This window comes from Equus quagga, chromosome 1, assembly GCF_021613505.1.
Source record: "Equus quagga isolate Etosha38 chromosome 1, UCLA_HA_Equagga_1.0, whole genome shotgun sequence".
Lineage (NCBI taxonomy): Eukaryota > Metazoa > Chordata > Mammalia > Perissodactyla > Equidae > Equus > Equus quagga.
Genome location: NC_060267.1, coordinates 21,159,359 through 21,180,261, shown reverse-complemented (window position 1 = coordinate 21,180,261; position 20,903 = coordinate 21,159,359).

Sequence of the window (20,903 nt, the reverse complement as noted above, 5' to 3'; positions counted from 1 at the left end):
GAGACACCATTAAGGCCATTAGCTGTTACTCACACTGAGGAGGACAGAACAAAAGAAAACTGGCAAAATGTGATCAGATAGGATTGTCATTTTTTGTCTTAAGGAGTCATCGAAGGGGCATTCTATAGGGGCTGAGTGGTTACAGTGGGTTAGTTCTTTGCGTTATTCCATCAGCCCTAGGTCAAAATACCTTAATACCCTCTTTGCCCTTTCAACGTGCTCAGACACTCCAGGTGGAGTGGGCAGGACTTGGCTGGTCTACCGGGTAGGGAGGCAGCCCCCGGCCATATGGATGTTTCCATTTGAGGACTTAACCTAGACATCAAGACATTTCGTACAATTTCAGTTGTTTTCTTTTCCAACATGATAAATATGATCAAAAGAATCCCATTAAGTTTAAATATTGTAGTTTATTTAATGGTATAAAGCGAACCCGACTGAAACTTTAGCCGTCCTTTTGGACACGACTACTGCAAGATGAGATGGTATTGGCAAACCCAGCGTTAATGTACTGCGAGAGCGGGAGCAATTTTCCTCTCTCCTCATAAGGAGGGAAAGACTCAGTTCTGGATTTTCACCTCCCTCCTTGATTTATTAGGTTTTACAGGATACTTAACGTGGTATGTCCTTTATCACTAAAGGAGGGTATTTCACTTTGAGGAAATCCTACGCACTAAAAAAAGGAATTTAGCAATTAATAGGGTAAAATTCACACTACTAGCAAAAGTTTCAGCACTTTCCAAAAGGCTCCTGTAGTGAACCACCCCCAATGCTTGAAAAAGAACGTGCTAAGCGAGGAACGTAAGCCTGTTTCCTGAGTAATGACTTCAGGTAAATTGACGCAAGCATAGCCAAATGCTCTTTGAGCTGGGCAGGACCCAGGAGAAATCAGCTAATTTATAATTGTACTGCCCGTGTGCACTGGCATCGAACCTTCCACCCTACTTGGATGCAAAATTGTACTTTATTGCTCAGAAAGTTTTTTTTTTGGACCACCTCAGTGCCTCTAAACAAGAGGCTCTTATGGGTGACAACCTTTTATTTATGAGAAAAACATTTTCAAATCTTTAATTTTTTATTTAACTTTGTTTTTACCAGAAAATAAGGGACCGTGTATGGTGTATTCATGGAGACCAAATTAACTAATAGCATTTAACTGTGGGTTGAGTGTTCTGGGGAAGTGTTTGGGAACTGAACTTACAAACAGGAGTCCAGTGTTCAGGGTCCCTAGAGAAATAATGACGGGTCCTACTCACTGAACATTTTATGCCTCAGGGCAAGCAGAATGCAGTAGAAGAGGGAAGGAGAGAGACCAAGCATGTGTACCAGTTAGAGTGATGTTTTGACCAACCTGATTGTTAGATACTTTTTGAAAAACAATGATTTATACAAGTTGTTATTTAGAACAACTTATGAAACCCTATAATAAATATACTTGTGGATAACTGGGTTTGGCTGTTAAGAGAAATCCGGAGCTATTTTTCAAAATGGCTTGCAGACTGCTGGACTCCTTCTGAAATGCTGGTTGCAAGCTTCTCACAGCACAGCTACCACCAAATTGAAGCTCTTTTTGTCTCTGAGCCAGAGACCCTGGAGGATTATCTTTTTAAGTTGTTGTTGTGTTAGAATCTTTTATTTTGAACAAATGGGCTAGTGAGAACAAAAGTAGAAATGGCGCTTGCTCAAAGAAGAGAAGATTTAACTTAGAAAACCTTAAAACACTTTTATTATCATTTTTTAAATGCAGGAAGCTCTTCTTTTTATTTTCTACTTTTCTGTTACACATCTATACCACCTCCCACGTGAAGGGATCAGGGAGGAGTTTAAAGAATCAAAATGATTTTTTATAACAAATCTTCTAATTTTTTTTATCGTGTGCCCAGGAAGCAGAGAGGATCTCAAAATGCGGCTCTTGTCCTTGGCCTTCACCCTCTCTCTGCCCCACTGCTTCCTTCCTTCTTCCTCATTTAGTCTGAATTTTAATATGTAATATTCAAATGCACTCATGACGCTCATTTCCTTTTAGTGGAATTTTCCAGTAAATATACTGACTATATTGTTCATAGGAAATTAACCGATGGTGGTATGCCAGTGGGTATGATAGTCAAAACATTTCTTTGGAAGTGACAATGACCTAGAAGGATTTGAAAAGAGTCACAGAGAGAAGAGAAGCATAGTTGTAGAGTTTGCCTGGGAGCAGGGTCAGAGGAGAAAGTCTTTAGAAGAAATGCAGCCACCGGAGAGAGCCTACGGGGAGGGATGTGAAGGAAGGTGACACTTCACCCATCTCCAAGGAGGCAGACAGCAGCTCACCCTGGGAACCAAGGCAGTCTTGTTTGTGCAGAATAAGCACAAATAATTTTTATTTAAAGAAATTTTCTAAGGAGAGCTTTTTTTTCCTTAGAGTAAAATGTTAAGAGAGTAAATATTTTAGTTGGATAGTTTCTGAACGCAAGTGAGCACAAAGTGATCACAAATTCATCAGATTATGCCTGTTGTCTGTTGTAATTATTATAATTATTAATTATAATTATTATTAACACCCCCTTTCACTTTCAAAAATGTCTCAGTTTGTGTAATAAATTATATGGTCATGATGATGCTAATCAGGGTCAGCCTTTGGAAATGGAACGTTTATTGAATTGAGTGGTAGATCACAGAATCCCATCTTCGCTGGTAAAGATTTTGCAGTCTACAACAGAAAATTCTAGAAATAGTATTCAGTGTGGAGGGAGGGTGAATATTTCTGTCTTAAGAACATACACAGGGGGTGACCTCAAGTTCTCATTTCTGACTTCCTTTCGTGGTAATGCTTGCCAGAGTATCTCTAAGAGATTTCATTTTCTTTTGTACAAGAATCAGGAAGGGAACAGGAGACAAGCGTTAATATGACATATGTACATAAACATCTTTTACATCAGTGAGGCAAATAAAACTCACTTTTTTTTCCCTGCTAGACTTATACAATGATGCTGCCAGGAATTTCCATCTCAGGACGTTAGTAAAAACACAGACAGAGATCTCCAATCATTGTGATTAAACCCTGGAATCCAACATCATTAGAAAATTCAGGGGAAGATCGTTATCTTTCTGTGATGTTGCAATGATAATGAGACACACTTGTACATGCTGATGCTTCCATCTAAGCACAGCATCGAAATGGAATTCTTTCCTCAGCCTTGAACTAATTGCTTAGTCATCCTCAGAGGACGTGAGTTCTCTCAAAGGCTCACCCACAGAACTGTGTGAAGACGGTTGCAGTTCAACAATTCATCCAGTAGGGAGAAGCCACCAGCTCAAATGTTGTCTTCTTCAGCCGAGTTCTTTCTAAGTTTCCTGCCAGTTCCAGGTCCTCTAGTGATAACTTGTCTTATTAATGAACAAGCTGGCACAGTAAATCGACTCTCTGAGATGCATAGAGATCATGGTCTTTTCATTAGTGATTTATAATGAATACAAATCTGAGGGCCTACTCAGTGCCAGGTGGTATGTCCTCTCAGTAACTCTCTGAGTAAGAGACTAATGAGATCATTATTTACATAAGAAAACTGAGGTTCAGGGAGCCCAAGTGGGGTGTTGTAAGTCAGAGGCAGGATTGGAAACTAGAATTCCTGAGCATTTGTCCTGATGGTTTTGTTTTGCTTTAGTTTGTAACTGTACTCTACCATTTCATGCTTCTAAGAAGATAGACATTTTCTAGCTACAAGTGAGGCACAGAGGCAAGAAGCCTCCAGAAGATTGGGTGTATTCTGCCTCACTTCGGTTGCCTCTGAATTTGCTGACTATGTGAGTACTGGGACGAGGCCACTGTGTAGAGCGAAAAAGTAACTGGCTTTGAACCTGGATACACGTGGGTTTAAACCCTAGCCCCACCACTCCACCGTCCACTCAGTCAATATTGATTCTTTCAGGCCCAGAGATACAGTTTTGTACAAGAGAGAAAATATTCCGGGTAAAGTTTTTTATTCTTGCTGCTCGTCAGTTTTGTCATCTCCAAAATAGGGGTCAGTGTACCCCTAAACACTGTGGAAGGTAAATGTTTAAAGTCATTCAACATATCATGGAAAGAAGGTAATATGGTCATTGAGGGCAAAATGGTGACAATGGTGACCCAGGGCAAAGCAGGTTTTGCAGGCTGAGGACAATCTGATTGGTCCAACATTTTTAGAACCCTCCAAATGTAAAGGCATGTATCATCATCTATTTCAATTAGCCAAGTCCTGAATTCTTTTTGTGACATTAAAGAAATGAGTTATCTCTTCCCTCACTTTGTATAGATTGAACATGCTTTCCCCCCAAGAAGTTCAGATGTTGAAATCAAATCCCCCAGTGTTATGGTATTAGGAGGTGGGGCCTTTGGGCGGTGAATAGGTCCCAAAGGTAAATAAGATTAATTCCCTTATAAAAGAGACCCCAGAGGGCTCCCTTGTCCCTTCTGCTGTGTGAGGACACGGTGAGAAGACGGCAGTCTATGAACCAGGAAGTGGACACTCACCAGACACCAAATCTGCTAGTGCCTTAATCTTGGACTTCCAGCCTCCAGAACTGTGAGAAATAAATCTCTGTTGTTTATAAGCCACCCAGTCTGTGGTATTTTTGTTATGGAAGCCCACACAGACTAAGATACACTCCAAGCTCTGAAATTTCACCAGAGTCTCCAAAATAAAGATGATTTGTGATTGGAGAAATGGGTGTCAAAGAGTTGTCACCACGGCAATGGAAAAATTCTGTCTCTTTCTCAGAAAAAGTTGGTGTCTAGATATCTGATATACCATCCTTTGAGAGATATATTTAAAAGACTGAATGGGAGCAGGTGTCTTTTTCTATGAGCAACGTTTGAAATTGTAGTGATGATCGTTTAATGTTTACTGAGAACTTTTGGTCTCTCAGAAGCACATTGTTCCTTAAGGAACTTTTTCTTTCCTTTTTCTAGTAGAATGGTTGAGAACATGTGCTCAGGAAACTGAAGAATCAGAATGTTGGAGCATGAGGAGAAGTTAAAGATTTTCTAATCCAACCTCCTCATTTTACAGATCGGAACACAAGTGGGGTAATGTGTCTTGTCCAAGGTCATTCTTTAATTCATTCATTTAACAAATATTTATGGCATGCCTATCATATGCTAGGTACTGTTCTACTTGTTGGGGTTGCAGAAGTGAGCAGAAGAGATGTGGTCAGTGTTTTCATGGATTTATGTTCTAGTGAGAAGGGAGATATTCAATAAAAATTAAACAAATAAATACATAGTAGGTCAGGTAATGGTGAGTGTTAAGAAAACAAAATTAAGCAAGGGAAGGAATAGAGGGCAATGAAGGAGAGTGTCTTTCAGACAATGCTCAGTGAAGGTGGCATTTGAGTACAGTCCTGAGTGAGGTGAGGGAGTGAAGCATATAGATATCTGGGGAAAGAGCATTCCAGGCAAAGAGATCAGCAAGTGCAAAGGCCCTGAGAAGGACTTGCACTCAAAAGTCAATGTGGCTGGAAGGCATAGACGAAGGGAAGAACTGTCAGGGAGTGTGATCTGAGAGTAGTGAGGGGAGCGGGGAAACCATATAGGGCCTGGTCTGGTGGGCATGGTAAGAGCTCTGGGCTTTTAGGCTCTGGAGGGTTTTGAGTAGAGGAGTGACATGATTTATTTATGTTTTAAAAGGATGACTCCTGAGCTAAGCTCAGACCAGAATCCAGATCCCTTTCAGGTATAGCTCATAGGTCTTCCCACTATGTCATGCAGCTCTCTACACTTGCAGTTGAACCTAAATAACAGATCTTGGAAAATTCTAGGAAATCTCTGTCTTTATAGTATTACCAAGATTGCTGCTTTCAAGCAGAGTTTGCTAAACACAAAGCAATAATAATTATGCTCACACCTTTTCTTTTCTTTCTCTCTCTAAAGGAGAAATAACATTTAGATATTTTAATGTTTCTTCACTAGGAACTTCATAATTAAAAAAATATATACTTAGGGAAAATAAAGCAATGTGCCTCCTGCTGAAAAATCATGCACCCCTTATTGGGATTTAAATGAGTGGAAAAAGAAGCTGCCTTCTGAGGTTATTTTGTCAGTTCTCAGCCCACCCATGCCTTTTAGTTCTGCGTATCACCGGTCGAGCTGTGGTTGTAATGGGAGTATTGTTTTTTAGACATTCTTTATGGTAATAATAACAGCTGCTGTGGACGGAGAGTCTCTTTGGAGCTAGACCCCTTTCATGTACTGCCTGCTGAGGGACAGGCATTTATCCTCAGTTTACAGGAAACTGAGGCTCAGAGAGGTTGAGGGTTGGTTCACATCGACTTGTTCAGCAAGCAGCAGAGCCAATATTTGAATCCTGTCTGGCTTCGCTGCTGGGTAGTGACCATGCCATGTCATGCCCATGATTAACGGAGAAGTTCCACTGATTAGGGTGCTTGAACGGAGTTAAGATGTCAAACGTGCCCTCACGTTCTGCTGCTTTTAAATACTTGTTTTAGAGTAAAGGAATAACAGAATTCAAGTTGAAAGAGACTTGAAAGCTCATTTAGTCCAAACTCCCTGTTGATTCCTGCAAAATCTTCATCAAGTGACCTCCCCTGGCCACCACTATGCTGTGCTCCGCTAGAGATATGAAACTCCCAAGGCGATGTTTGCATCACTGGGCTGTTTTGAAAATTTTAGAGTTCTTCCTTAGAGTGAGTCTCTCCCTTTCAACCTTTGAAAGTTTGAAGCCACATGGAATAGAACCTGCCACATAGTAGAAGACAGTATTCATGTTCCCATTCAGACTTCTATGCTAGAAGAATTCCTTGTTTACTTATTTTTTTCTCATATGGTGTAGTCTGAGGTCAAGTTTCCATCCTGCTTAATTTCTTCTGCACACATTTGAGTTGGTGTCTATCCCTTTTAACGAGGGACATCCAGGGCCTAAGACAGTTTCCTTGGTGGGGTCATATCATGTGTCTGCCACTGAGTGTAAGGTCATGTTGCTGTTGACTCATGGTGAGGTTACCACTGACTCAAGCCCCACTGTCTATTTTACCCACATTACTGCTAATAAAGCACATCTTTCTCATCCTGTACTAGTAGTACAGTTTTTAGTCCTACTTGCCAGCATTTATCTTTATTCAGTTTATTTCATTAGATCAGTCCATTGCTCAAAATTATCGGGATATTTTGAATTCTAATTTCAAGACAAACAAACCCTACTTATAAGAAAATCACTTTGCCTCACACACAAATTTTTGTTTCTTTTGCATGCCACTTATTTTCATTATGCAAACGATGTTTTCTAGCACAGATGGAAATTTGTGTATGCATTGTTTTTGAAGTTGTGGGAAATGTGGGACCATCTTCACAGCGAGTAGACTGCACATCCGGGTCTTGTAGCTGCCCTCTGCTTCCCGGCAGGTCAGTCTGCAGCAATTTGTTACCTAGCTTGCAGGAAGGTGTTGAGTGTGGAAGAACTTAGGATCTCAAAAAAGATGTGAGATTTTTAAAGTCTCTGTCAGTGTCCCATCCCACTTTGAATTTTTCTAATTTTTCAACTAGTGTTTGGAGCAAGGACGGAAATGCGGCTTTGCCGATCTGCAACACAAAATGATGAAGTTCTTCTAGTAGCTGAATTGTGACTTTATACCAAGAAAGGAATCCTTAAAAGGTAGAATGAGAATAGGTATATTCTCAGTCATAAACATTACGTATAACTGAGGTTTAACCTTTGACAATTGTAGCAATTACTGACGCCTCAGGGTAGGCAAATGGTAATGAACTTAGGTCTATTCATTTTTTCCAAAATCTGGAATAGACAGTCATAATCCCTTGATTTCTTAGTCTAGAAGGGAATATATCACACAATAAATCTTGCAAAGGGAGATATTTCCTTTTCTGTGTGCTTTATTATTATCAGCAACATTTTAGATGTACATGTCCAGAATGAATGTGAAGCAAATTACACAAGTCTAACATCTGTTAGCTAGATATTGGCTCAAATATTTTCTGAAAATATTATAAAATTGAAAATCTCTCCAGTTAGAGAAGAAAAAGGAAATTTGGTGACTGGTGACAGAAGTTGAGTTAAGTTAAAGAAAGATAAAAACTATAGGGTGAAGGAACTAACAACTTGTAGTCAGTAACTTAAGTTCACAAAGCGAAATATTGTTGGCAGAAGTCACAAAATAAAAGCTTTCCTCAAGTTTATCCTTTCCATTTGTAATGGATTTTTCAGCATCCCCAGAGTGACTCTAGTAAGAGCTACAAAGAGACATATTTCTATTGTTTTATTGCTACACCATTACCATTGTTTTTATTATTATAGCTTTGTAGTATATAGTCTAGTGAACTAATATTGTATGATAGTGGAAGTCCCTTCATTATTCTTTTCTTTTTAAGATCTAGTTATTTATTCTTGTTTATTTTTCAGATGAAATTTGTAATTATTTTTACCAAATTCCAAAAAAATCCTTATCAGGAAATTGAGTAGAAATCAGTAGACAAATATATTTTAATAATTTTAATTTAGAACTGACAACTCCAGAATATAATATCTTCCCATCAAGTTAAATTGGATTTATTTACAATTATTTTTAGTTTATTTTGTGTTCTTTGGTAAAGTTTTGAAGTTTGCTTCAAAAAGTTAACTACACACTTCTGTTAAGCTAATTGCTATGTAAGGTTTTGTTTCTATTATGAAAACCATCTTTTCCATTATGTTTTCTGAGTTTTGTTGGCATATACAAAGGTACTTTATTTCTTTAATAAATGATCGCTTTTATAAATTCCTATTATAAATTTCTAGTAAATCTCTGGTGTTTTCTAGCAGACAATCTATTGGTAATCATAATTTGGTCTCTCCTTTAATCATAGTTCACAATCTTTTCTGCAATTTGGTTTGAAAATGGAAAGTTTGTAAGTTTGGTGCTAAAACCTGAGTTGAATGGAGGCTGTTTACGTCTTTATGTTTCCACTTTGTATTAATATTCATATACTCTGATGTAGAAATATTTTTGATTACATAAATCTGCATCAGTTTCTGTTATTATATGATATATAGTATATTAACTTTTCTAAAATATGAAAACTTCTAAATTCTGGAACACTTTCAACCCCAGAGTCTAAAAAGGAATGTGAACTATATTTATATCTCCTTTTGTTTTACTTTTCTTGTTGAGTTGGCTAGAATTTTCAGTATTGAGTAAATGATAACGTATTCTTTATTGTTTTTGATTTTAATAAAAATGTAATGATCTAGTGTCAGAACTAGTATGATAATGGCAAAAATCAAGACAGACATTCTTTATTATGATGGAAAAAAAGCATCTTTCTTAAATTAGTTTGCTAAAAGACATGGATTTTTTCCTTCAAATATATATTTTGTATTTATTGAGATGGTTATATTGTTTTTCTCCTTTGCCTTTGTGATAGTTTGCATCAATTCTTCACCCCTCTCATATGACTTTACAGTTCCTCCCACCAAAAGAGTACTATATCTCCATTCCTTGACTTTTGATTCAGTCATATAACTTGTCTGGCTAGTAGAAGAGGCAGAAATGACAATGTGACAGTTCTGAATCTGTGCCTTAAGAGGCTTTCGATGCTGTTGTTTGCTTTCTTGTATCCTCGTCATCTCCATGAGAAGAATATGCCTTTGCTAGTCCACTGGTCCAAAGAAGATGAGAGACACGTGGAGCAGAACCTCCCCAGCCGAGGCTAGCCTAGAGAGGTCAACCTCCAGCCAACCCAGTGACACCTGAACTAATGCTTATTATTGCATGCTGCTGAGATTTTGTAATTGTCTGTTATATGGCATTATGGTAGCAATGGTTAGCTGGTGCAAACATATTATTGGCTGATTATGTTTATTGAATTTCTGGTATGAAATTATTTTACATTCCTGAAATAATAAATGTTAGTACTATTTTAACATAGATCTGAATTCTATCTGCTTAATTGTTTATTTAGAACTTTGTGCCTGCCTTTATTGGTTATATTGGTCTGTTTTATCTTTCTCAGATGAAGATATTAAGGTCACACTATCATCATAAAATGTATGGGGATATTTCCCCGCCCCCAACTCCAGCAGACAATAGTGTATCCCCAAACGCTGAGCCATAGAAAAGTTCTCTGAGTCCCTGGTATACTGAGAAAAATAGGGAAAACATAATGGGTTCGAAAACCTATCTTGATTTAATTTAAGGTGTAGTCATTAGTTCTGAGTTTATGTACTTCCTATGTTCTCATGTTAGAATTTTTATTCTTTTACAAAATGATTGTGATGATACGTGGTAATAAAAAAGAATATTTCTACTAGAAAAAAATTAAAAGCTGGTGATTCCATGATGGTCTCCCCAACTTTTTCCCTCAGTTTTCATGGTTTCTGAAATCCGAAAGTTTGGAAACCATTATTCTAGAAGAATTTACAGAGCATGTGAGAGATAAAAACTTGTTTGTGTCTTGGGGATTGGAGTTCTTCTGAAGCAGCGTGCGATAGTGTTTGAGAACATGGGCTTTGAGCTGTGTGACCTCTAGCAGTTGATTAACTATTCCAAGAGTCATTTTCCCCACTTGTAGAACAGGGCTAATGGGTAGGTACCTCACAGGTCTGTTGTGAGGTAATATGTTACAAGATGCTTAGCATGATATTGTGCATATAATAAGTACTCAATAAATATGAGCTATTTACATTACTAGCATTTTGACATTTTTCTCTTCATTCAATATATTTTATCTTTGAAAGGTTTTCTGTTCTTAATGACATTTTTAAAACTTTTAATTGAAATATATCATATATATTGAGAAGTACATAAATCAAAGTGTGTCATTTGATGAATTAAAGTAAATTGAACACATCCATGTAACCACCCAGCTCAAGACATAGACTATTACCAGCATCTCAAGAACCTCCCTGTAGGATACCCACACCACTTTACCAGTGAAAGGTAACCATTCTCCCCAAAGGTAACCACTATCCTGGTTATTAACACCACAGATCATTTTGCCTGTTTCTGAAGATCTTATAAATGGAAGCATACATGTATATTCTTTTTTGTCTGGAGTTCTTTGCCTGACACTATATTTGTGAGATTCAAGTGTGTTGGTGCATGTAACTGTAGATTTTTCAGGTTTATTACCACATAGTATTCAATTGTACACAGAAACATGATTGATTTATTCATTCTGATGTTCATGGACATTTAGTTTGTTTCTAATTTCATGATTAGGATCATCAAAAGTGTAATTATTTTATTGAGCTTTTTGGGAACCACCTCTTGGATTTGTAAACATACAGTTTATTTAGTCTACTGGTTTATGCTTGTTAAGATCTGCTCTTAAATTTATTAGTTTATTTCTCCTTCCTCCTTGCAATTCTTTGCCATAAACTTAAGTTCAATATTTAGTTCATTTACTCTCACTTGGTGAAGATGTGTTTGCTTGTCTCAAGTGGGCTCTTTTTCATGAGATGAAGTCTAATTCCATTAGGAGGCAAAACTTGGCTATATTTTTCTGAACACAATTAGATTGCTTTTAAATGATAGCTCATGACATTCATCTTTTTCTTTCTTCATACTCACTTTAGCAGGGAGTTGAGAGAGGCTCCACAATTGCTACAATCAAATCCCCTAAGAAGTTGGAAGTCTGCTGTACTGAGAATCTTCTAGTTGCATCCACCCTCCCATTCATTTATCCATCCAACCTCCCATCCATCCCTCTGTGTATGCATGCATACATCTGTGTATTTTGCCACTAATCCATCCATCCATCCATCCATCCATCCATCCATCCATCATTATTATGTGTGAGAAACACCACAAGGTGCTGGAAAAACTTAGGTGAACAAGATAGGTTTTCTTAAGGACAAAAGGTAGCCATTGAACAAATTAAACAGGGACTGACAAGATCAATTTGCATTTTAGAGAGGCAATTCTGACTGTAACATGGAGAATGAACTTCAGTTAAGTGAATTAGAGTTTAGGAGCAGTTCTTCAGAGGAGTGGGTGACCTTCAGGTGCTTACTGCACATTAGGAGCTCTGGGATACGCCAGTGGTGCCCAGAAGGGAACCCCTTTTATTACGTAAAGGCTTCACCATGCGCCTGACCTGGATTTTGGGCATGAGAATAAGAAACTATGTCCTCAAAGAAGATAAGGTCCCCAACTGTTTTTTTTTTTTTTAAAGGTTCTTATTCTAGCTTATAATAAGAATCATTATAAATTAATATCTTTCTAAGTAGAGGAAAGTAATAGTTATAAAGTCTTGAAATTTCCAGAGTTGCTTTAAACTGAATCTCAGCATTAAACTATGTATTGCCTTTTTCTGTGACATTTTAAATGCTAATATAGCATTCATAGTTCTTTTCCAAAATCCAAGTTATATTTTATAGGGAATACTTTAAAATCTGAGCCAGCCTGCTCATCTAAAGCATTAAGAATTTAAAGTAGATAATTTGAGACCAGTAAAAAAATACGTGACCAGGAAGTAATATAGCCAATTCCAATAGGCCACTGAAGAAGATCAATCTTACTAATTTAAGGATATTCTGTATAACCTAATTTATTTTGGAAATAAAAACACCATACCCAATGATGACTAGCCAAAGTTAAAACATTTGGCATTGATTTGAGAAGGGTTTAGGAGAGGCGCAGTTTTGAATAGGCATCCTGTTGGAGCGATATGGAAGTTTAGGTGTCTGGGTCTGCGCTTCCTATCGCGTTGTGCTTATACCCGGACTCATCTGAGATGGAGGCAGGCTGTGTGCAGCACAAGGCTAAGAAAATGCTGGAAGTGAAAAGAGGAGTTGGTGATTCAGCGAAGCTCTGAGCCTGTCCTTCCCCACAGGTCTGGTAGGGCCGTCGCAGGCTATGGACTATTAAAAGGGGCTTGTTTGAAAGGAAATTGTAAAAATGGAGTTAAAATGTAAAAAAATGATGCTAATCCTGGATCTCCTTTTCTGTGTATAACATGGGCGTAGAATTAACTGAAAGGGTCTAAGAAGGTAACATTTGGTAAACCCAAGTTTATGGTTTGGAGCTGAGTTTTTTTCTCTACTCTCTCTCTCTGCTGCCTTCTTGAAGATATTAAATTGTTGTCTTGCCTGGATTTAGAAGAAAATGGTGGCCACTAGACACTGCTCTTGGGGGTGGCAGGGGTGGGATAGGGGAGGAGGGCAGCATGGGGAAGTGAGAGGCAGAGGGAAAGAGGGCAGAAAGGAAACCGAGTGCTTAGTTATATACATCTGAAAAGCTGTTAGAGTTCCTTAGGTGAGATCTGTCAAGACAAATGAATAAATCCTTACGCGGTGTCTTGTTGAGCAAGTACAGTAACCAAAAAAAGTGAGTGAATTACTAGTCTTCTCTTACATGATCAGTGTTAAAAATTCTTGCCTTTTTCTTCAATATGTAGTCTTAATAAGAATTATAAGTCAGAGATGAATTGTTCAATGATTTTCCACAGTTTACGAAGAAATTATGAAATCAAAATAACAAGCACTGGCAAGTTATAGTTTAAAACAAAAGAGGAATATTGGAATTTTCAAAATAGTTGATAACACCTCAGCAAAGGGGTTTTTATTTTCTATTTTTTAGACCATTGAGTACCAATAGCTTCCACTAGAGGGGGGTAGAGGGTCAACTCATGTGACTTTGGGGCTTAGAAAAATCCCCCTTAAAAACAATTTAAAACGAAAAATTCCAATATCTTAGGGCAAAATTTCAGAACAGCCCTCCTTTGTATACTTACCATACTTAATCCTTGCTTAATTTATTGACTTACAGTGTTGGTAGGTATATTTGTATCATTTGCTGTAATACTGTAACCCAGGGAAGGACACGGTGATCAGCTGTCGTTCTAGAACACTAAACAGTACTCAGTGTAAGGACCGTGCATGTCGCTTCATGTCCACAACTCTGTGAACACTGCTTCCATCATCCTTCTCCAGTCATTTGTTATTTCAACACCGAGTCTACATTCATCTGTCACTACATGCCTTGATTCAAAGCCGTGTTTAACTCACAGTATAAATATCTGTACACGTATGAGCAATTTCAAAACCACATAGATAATACTGTTATCTATTGTAGGTGTCTATTATGCAATATTGCCCACAGCAGACATTAATGACTTTATCTAAAATATCATTGCCAAAAACGAGGCAGAAACCTATGTTATCATAGAAGAATTCTTAGATGATCAGATTAACTGTCCTACTTATAATACTTATTTCTCTGACATTTGTGATACCTTTGACTTTTGAATGCATTTCTAACACAAAATGATGTCTCAGAAGGGCGTTTTTGAGATTTAGATGGGAAATCAACTAGTTGAAATAACTAGCGCATGGCCCTTTCTCAGGTCATAACTCACTGAGGAGAGGATCATCGCTTTGGTATAACCTCTCCCCATCTTGAACTCTAGTCATGTCTGGGCGTGCCTGCCATGCTACATGATGACCTGTTTCTGTGGGGGCTGAGGAGACTCCTGGGAGAGGTCAGGCAAAGAAGACAGATTCAGTAACAAATGGTCTATTGCTCTGAAGAAGGACTAACTTTTTGGTCTAAGAAGAGAAGCTAGATGCAGGTCCAAATGAGTGAGCTTTTACACAGAAAGCGTAGACTTACAAGGTATAAGCAAAACCCAAGCAAATTGGATGATGTTGCCTCCCAAGTGACTCAGCAAGTGCAACAGTAGCAGCTGAGTCCTGATGCTTCCAGCTGTTCAGGAAAATGGCCATCGGGTCCTCTAATCAGGGACCAGTTCTGACTCAGCTCGAGTAGTCAGGCATTCATAGCCTGGGCCATCCTGGCACAAGTGACCCACCAGTCCTTGAAATATATAGAAACAAAAGCCAATCATTTTTATATTTCAAGCGAAACACCCAAATTGAAATTGCTAATTTAATATCAAGTTGCCCTATGCAACTGCGTACTTAAGGGCTATTGGTTCAGCTAATTTAGGTGACAGTTTGGTGACACCAAAGAAAGTCTTTGTTAAAAAGTTCCAAAGAAATTTGTGTGTGTGTGTGTGTGAGGAAGATTGGTCTTGAGCTAACATCTGTTGCTAATCTTCCTCTTTTTGCTTGAGGAAGATTGTCCCTGAGCTAACATCTGTGCCAATCTTCCTCTATTTTTTGTATGTGGGTTGCTGCCACAGCATGGTTTGATGAGTGGTGTGTAGGTCTGTGCCCAGGATCTGAACCTGCCAACCCAGGCCACCAACATGGAGCATGCAAACCCCAGGCTGCCAAAGCAGAACACATGAACTTAACCACTACAGCACCAGGCCGGCCCCCCAAAGAGACTTTTTTCCAGGGATGCGATCAAGTCCAATAGGAGAGGCAATTTTTCATGACGTCGTCACTAAGTGACTTTTGGGATTTGTCTCTAAGCCCAGCCCCTGGAGGATGAATACCCAGAGACTATTGTGAGAAGGGGACAGAGCAAGGTTGAAAGGGCTATTTCTCTAAATTCTAAGACATTAGCACACTGGTGGCTTGGCCTGAATAGTTCTTTAACAGAATACGAACCCAAAGGAGACAGAGAGATGACCTGCCTCCTTTCCAAGAGGACAATCTGAAACATGGGTATCCTCTCTCTGAGAGGAGAGGGCAGTCCTCACTGAACATGGTGTTGGCTGGAAGATGCACTGGCGGAAGAGAAGGGCCGTAGCAGTCAGCAGGACTGGGTTTGTTCCTAAGCATAGGTGAGCCACCTACTGGAGGTATTTTGTAAGAGACTGGAAGTCCTACATGAGCGGTTGAGACTAAGTCTATGAAATATGAATTAAAACTACACTTCACCCCAGCCATGTCTGTAGACTGGGAAGATAGATTTTAGCTGAGTGTTATAGGAAAGTAATTCTTTGGCTTAAGATCAATGGAGGTGAATTAAAATCAGGAGCTCTTGAGGCTCTTCTTGACGTCTTTGGCAAAAGCTGCTTGGATCATACTAATTTGAACTTAGAGGATGCAATGCAGAAGTGGTATTGACTCAGGGATATTTGACAGCCTATTATGCTTTCAGCACTTGCTGGGTGCTGTAGAAGATGAAAGAGAAATAGGACTATCCCTGCCCTCAGGGGCTTGTGGTCCAGGAGGGGAGATACCACGGGTGCACAAATCACTTAGAAACAAAGTGAAGGTGGGAGTTAGGAATATACAGATATTTGGTTGATTCTCATAACCAGTACTTTCAATGAACTCAAACTCATAGACTTCAGGGGATCAATTCCCCTTGGCTAACTTGAAATGAAAAAACACAGCAGACCTCTTTGCTTGGATTTTATGCATAACTGTCACTTTGCTCAATCAGGATACAAGTGAAGACTTGCTGGGCTTATACAATCTATGGTTAACACTGACTCAACCTCACATGAACATGGCCACTGCTTAGACGTTTCTTCATAGTTGTGTCAACTCCCTAATTTCACTGCATTCAAATCCTTCTGATTGGGTAAATTAAATTTATAAACAATCACTTTAATCATATATTTCATCTCATCTAAGGAACCATTGATTATAAAATGCACCATTATTTTATGCACCACTAAGGAAAAAAACTGCCAATTAAACCATGCCACTATGCTTTCTTACTACTGAGAATTTTAAACTGATGCTTACTAAAAGAGCTTTTTAAAAATATTTTTTAATGAAAAGGTACCTTTGCATTTAGTGCTTTCTAGATTTGTTGTTGTTGTTGAGGAAGATTGGCCCTGAGCTAACAACTGTTGCCAATCTTCTTCTTTTTACTTGAGGAAGATTGTCCCTGAGCTAACAATTGTGCCAATCCTCTTCTATTTTGCATGTGAGACGCCACCATAGCTCGGCTTGATGAACGGTGTGTAGGTCCATACCCGAGATCCAAACCCACAAACCCCAGGCCGCCAAAGTGGAGTGCATGCACTTAACCACTACACTACCAGGCTGGTCCCTAAAAGACCTTTTTAAAGCATTATTTATATAGAGAATTTTATCATATATCCTTCTTGTGCTTATCTAAAAAGGAACATATAAGCAAAATGAATTGCTCAAGATATTCCTAAACCTTCACATTCAGAGTCCAACTCTTCTTAATGGTCTTTTAACTCAGAGTTGTTAGTGTTTTTCACACAATGCCTACTCTGCACATCAGAAGTACTGGTGATGTATCATTACTTCTTTTACAACTTTTCATGAAGAAGCAATGCATATCACATCAATGTACAGCCGCCTGAATTATCCTAGGGCACACATCCATTAAACCACTAGCCAGTCAAGAAAGAGAATGCCATCAAGCACCCAAGAGGCCCCAGGTGTTTCCTCCTGGGCACCATCCCTGTTTTTCCCCTACTACAACCATTAGTTTATCATAATACATTTGTTTTGCCTGTTTGTGGAATTTATATAAAGGGAATCATTCAGTACGTATTCCTTAAGGTCTAACTTCCTTTGCTCAATATTGTGTTATGACATACAGTATATCCTTGTTATGTGTAGTATGGTTTGTTCATTCTTATTGATATGATTTGATTTATTCCATCTGCAGTGATGGACAATTGAGTTGTTTCTATTTTATTCCGTTACGAATAATCCTTTGATAAACAGTCTCGTGCACATCTCTTGGTACACGTATGCATGTGTATATAGGTATATATCCAGAAGTGGAAATGCTGTGCATTTTAACCTTTAGTACATAATGCCAACGGTTTTACAAAGTGATTGTATCAATTTATCCAGTATCAATTGTATCAATTTACAGCAGCTTATGAGAATTCAGCATTTCTTAATATAATAGTCTTTTATAGGCTTCAGGATTTTCTTTCTAGCTATTGACATCCATTCTGCAAGTTTTGATGTTGGCACTGTCTTGATCTCACCAGAAAGTGTCAATTTAATATAATAATCAGAATTCCTTCATTGAGTGCCTTTCATCAAATGTCAAGGTACTGTGGAAACAATCTTGCTGTTATTATTGATGTTTGACTCTCAGTTTTTTAATAGACTTCTAAACACCTGTTAAAAGAATCATAAGCTGTGAAATATGAGACTACTGGTCAATATCTATTTTTAATTGATGACATATCCAGTTTAGTTTGATGAGTACTGATATATTAATGTTCTTATAATAATACAATATAAAAATAGTGAGTAGGAATGAACCAGGTACACACACACACACACACTGGGGATGGTATAAAAGAAATAGCTTGAAATCAAAGAGGATAAAAAAGGGTTAAAAGAAGTACAATATCTGGCTTTTACCCATAGGAAGTAAAATCCAAATAAAGTAAAAGCAGTGATGTTTTTCATTTTTCTGAATATGTTAATTTTCCTCTTTAGATATACTTTTTTGTACACATACTATTTTGCCTACTGAATCAAAATCCTAGGTCATTTCATTTTTGTTTTAACTAAAATTATAGCACAATCTGGAGAAACTTCTGTAGCAATAGCAGCTACTCTTGAAGCAATGTGTTCATGTATGTGTGCTGAAGAGTGGGGGCTGTGGGAGTGTCAGAAAATGGAAGGGGATTGAATTAACCGAAGTGGTGTCTAGAGCTTTCATTCTCTAAGGTCACCCTTCTGCATAATGGAAAGCAATTTGGATAAAGACAGCTCAACAGATGGCAACAGTCTTTATAGAAATGTCTTTATTTGGCACTGAAGGAATGAAGTTGCTTTGGCCAACTGATCAGTCGTGGCCAATGTTTTTATTTCAGACATATTGTGTCTGCAGGCAACTCTCTCTCCCTCTCTTTCTTTCTCATAATTTTCAAGTGCTTTTGGTCCTATGGGGGTGATGGTTGAAGAAACATTCACAAAAGATCTGGGACCTTGAAGGAGGAAGATGGCTGAGCCTGCAGGATGATCCCTTAATAGCTGGCAAAACAGCCAACATCCAGGACAGCCATCCAGAGAGAATGTTATGGGAAGGATGGGTATCAGAAGTTCAGAGTCGTCTGTGGCTAAAGGTATCCAAGTGAGAAAAAAGGAATCCTGGGAGTTTGAAGGATCTTCCCCAAAGGGGTCAATGCTTTTCCTTGTAAATTATAAGTAGAATGGGGAAAGCAGTTTGTTTAAGGTATGGGTCTACTTGCCCTTTCGATTTCTCTGTGCCTTATTTTCCTGAAGTGGTCAGTCTGTATGAGTGGGAAGAGCATGTCTTTAGTTAATAATATCTTCATTAGTGAAGCATATCTTTAGTTATCTTTAGAGAATGTAAGGTGGTATACTGTCACACAGGATCCTGGAAGTTAAGGACCATATCCAAAATTTCTTTTTTCTCCTGTGTCTTCTACAAATCCTGGCACACAGGAGGCATTCGGTAAATGGGTTCTGAATACACTGTTTTCAATTGACATTTGTAGACCACTTGACAGGTATGGCAGAAGCCCTCTTGCTTGAAATTTTTGATGTAGTTGGTTAGCTAATTGAAAATTTTGATTAAAGCAAAGAATTATAACATTTTATGCATATATACCTTGAATCTTTATTTTCATTGAGAACATACTCATGATCAACCTTTTGATGCAGTGCCAGGGCCCTTTCCTAGGTATGGCCCAGTTGGTCTATTTGTCACCCTGTGTTAATTCCAAGCCCTCTTGATTACCACAGTTTTATATAAAGTTTAACATCTGGTATGAAAAGCCCCTCTCACTTTGATCTTCAAAATTGACTTGGCCATTTTTGGCTCTTCGAGCTTCACATAAATTTCAGAATCAGCTTTTCAGGTCCTCCACCTGTCCCCAACAAATTTGAGATTTTGATTAGAATTATGCGGTAACTATATGCTATATCGGAAAAAAGCAACACTTAGTCTTATTCATGAAACTATTTTTTCTCTCCATTTTTCATGTCATTTTTGAGGTCTCTCAGTAAAAATTTATGATTTCTCCCTAAAGGTCTTGACATATTGGATAGATACATTCCTAGGAAACTTACACTTATAAATGGTATCTTTTAAAAAATTACATTTTCTAACTTTTTGTTGCTGTGTTTATTAAGGCAATTTTTAAAGTATATTTTTATTGAAGTATAACATACTTTCAGAAAAGTGCACAATTTATAAGTATACACCGCAGCGAATTTTCACCAGCTGTTTAACTAGCATCCAGGTAGATGATCTGAACACATAATCAAAGCCCAAGGAGCCCTCCTTGTGCTTCCTTCCAGCTCCTGCCATCCTCTTCTCCAAAGTATAACAATGAATATGACTTCTAAAAGTATAGAATACTTTTGCCTACTTTTGAACTTTTGGTAAATGGACTTATCCATTTTTGGTCTTTTGTGCCTGACCCTTTTCACTCAACGTTGTATCTGTGAGCTTTATCTACTTTGTTCTGATAGTTGTATAGCATTCCACTGTAGGAATATACCACACTTTATTTATGCATTCTATTGTTTACGGACTCTCAGACTGTTTCCAGTATGGTATGATTATGATGAGTAGTCCTATGAACCTTCTTGTGCATATCTTTTGGTGACACATGTACACATTTCTGTTGACTATATACCTAGAAGTGGAATTGCTGGGTCATGGGATTTGAGTATGTACAGCCGTAGTAGATACTGCCAAATGGCTTCCCAAAGTGGCTTGGAATTTGGTGGTTCTAATTTATGCTTCCACCAGCAGCGTATGAAAGCTCTGGGTGTTCCACATCCTCACCAATGCTTGATATTCACTTAGCTTTCTGGTGGTATTGTTACCAAAAGTTTGGTCTCTCATACAGATGCCAATACAAATAATGAGACAGTCTCGAGTGAAAAAGGAAAGGCTTTACTTTGCCAGGCAGAGGGAGCAAAGAAAGGGCTAGTGCCTCAAGAATTGCTAGCTCCCCGGTAAGAAATGGGTAGGGGTTTTTATTGGTGGTTTTAGGTAGCGGAGGGGGGGCTGTGGCCTTCTTGGTCAGCGTTTTCCCATCGGCCTGTGTCTGGGGCTGATTCCAGCAGAGGAAACAAAGGATT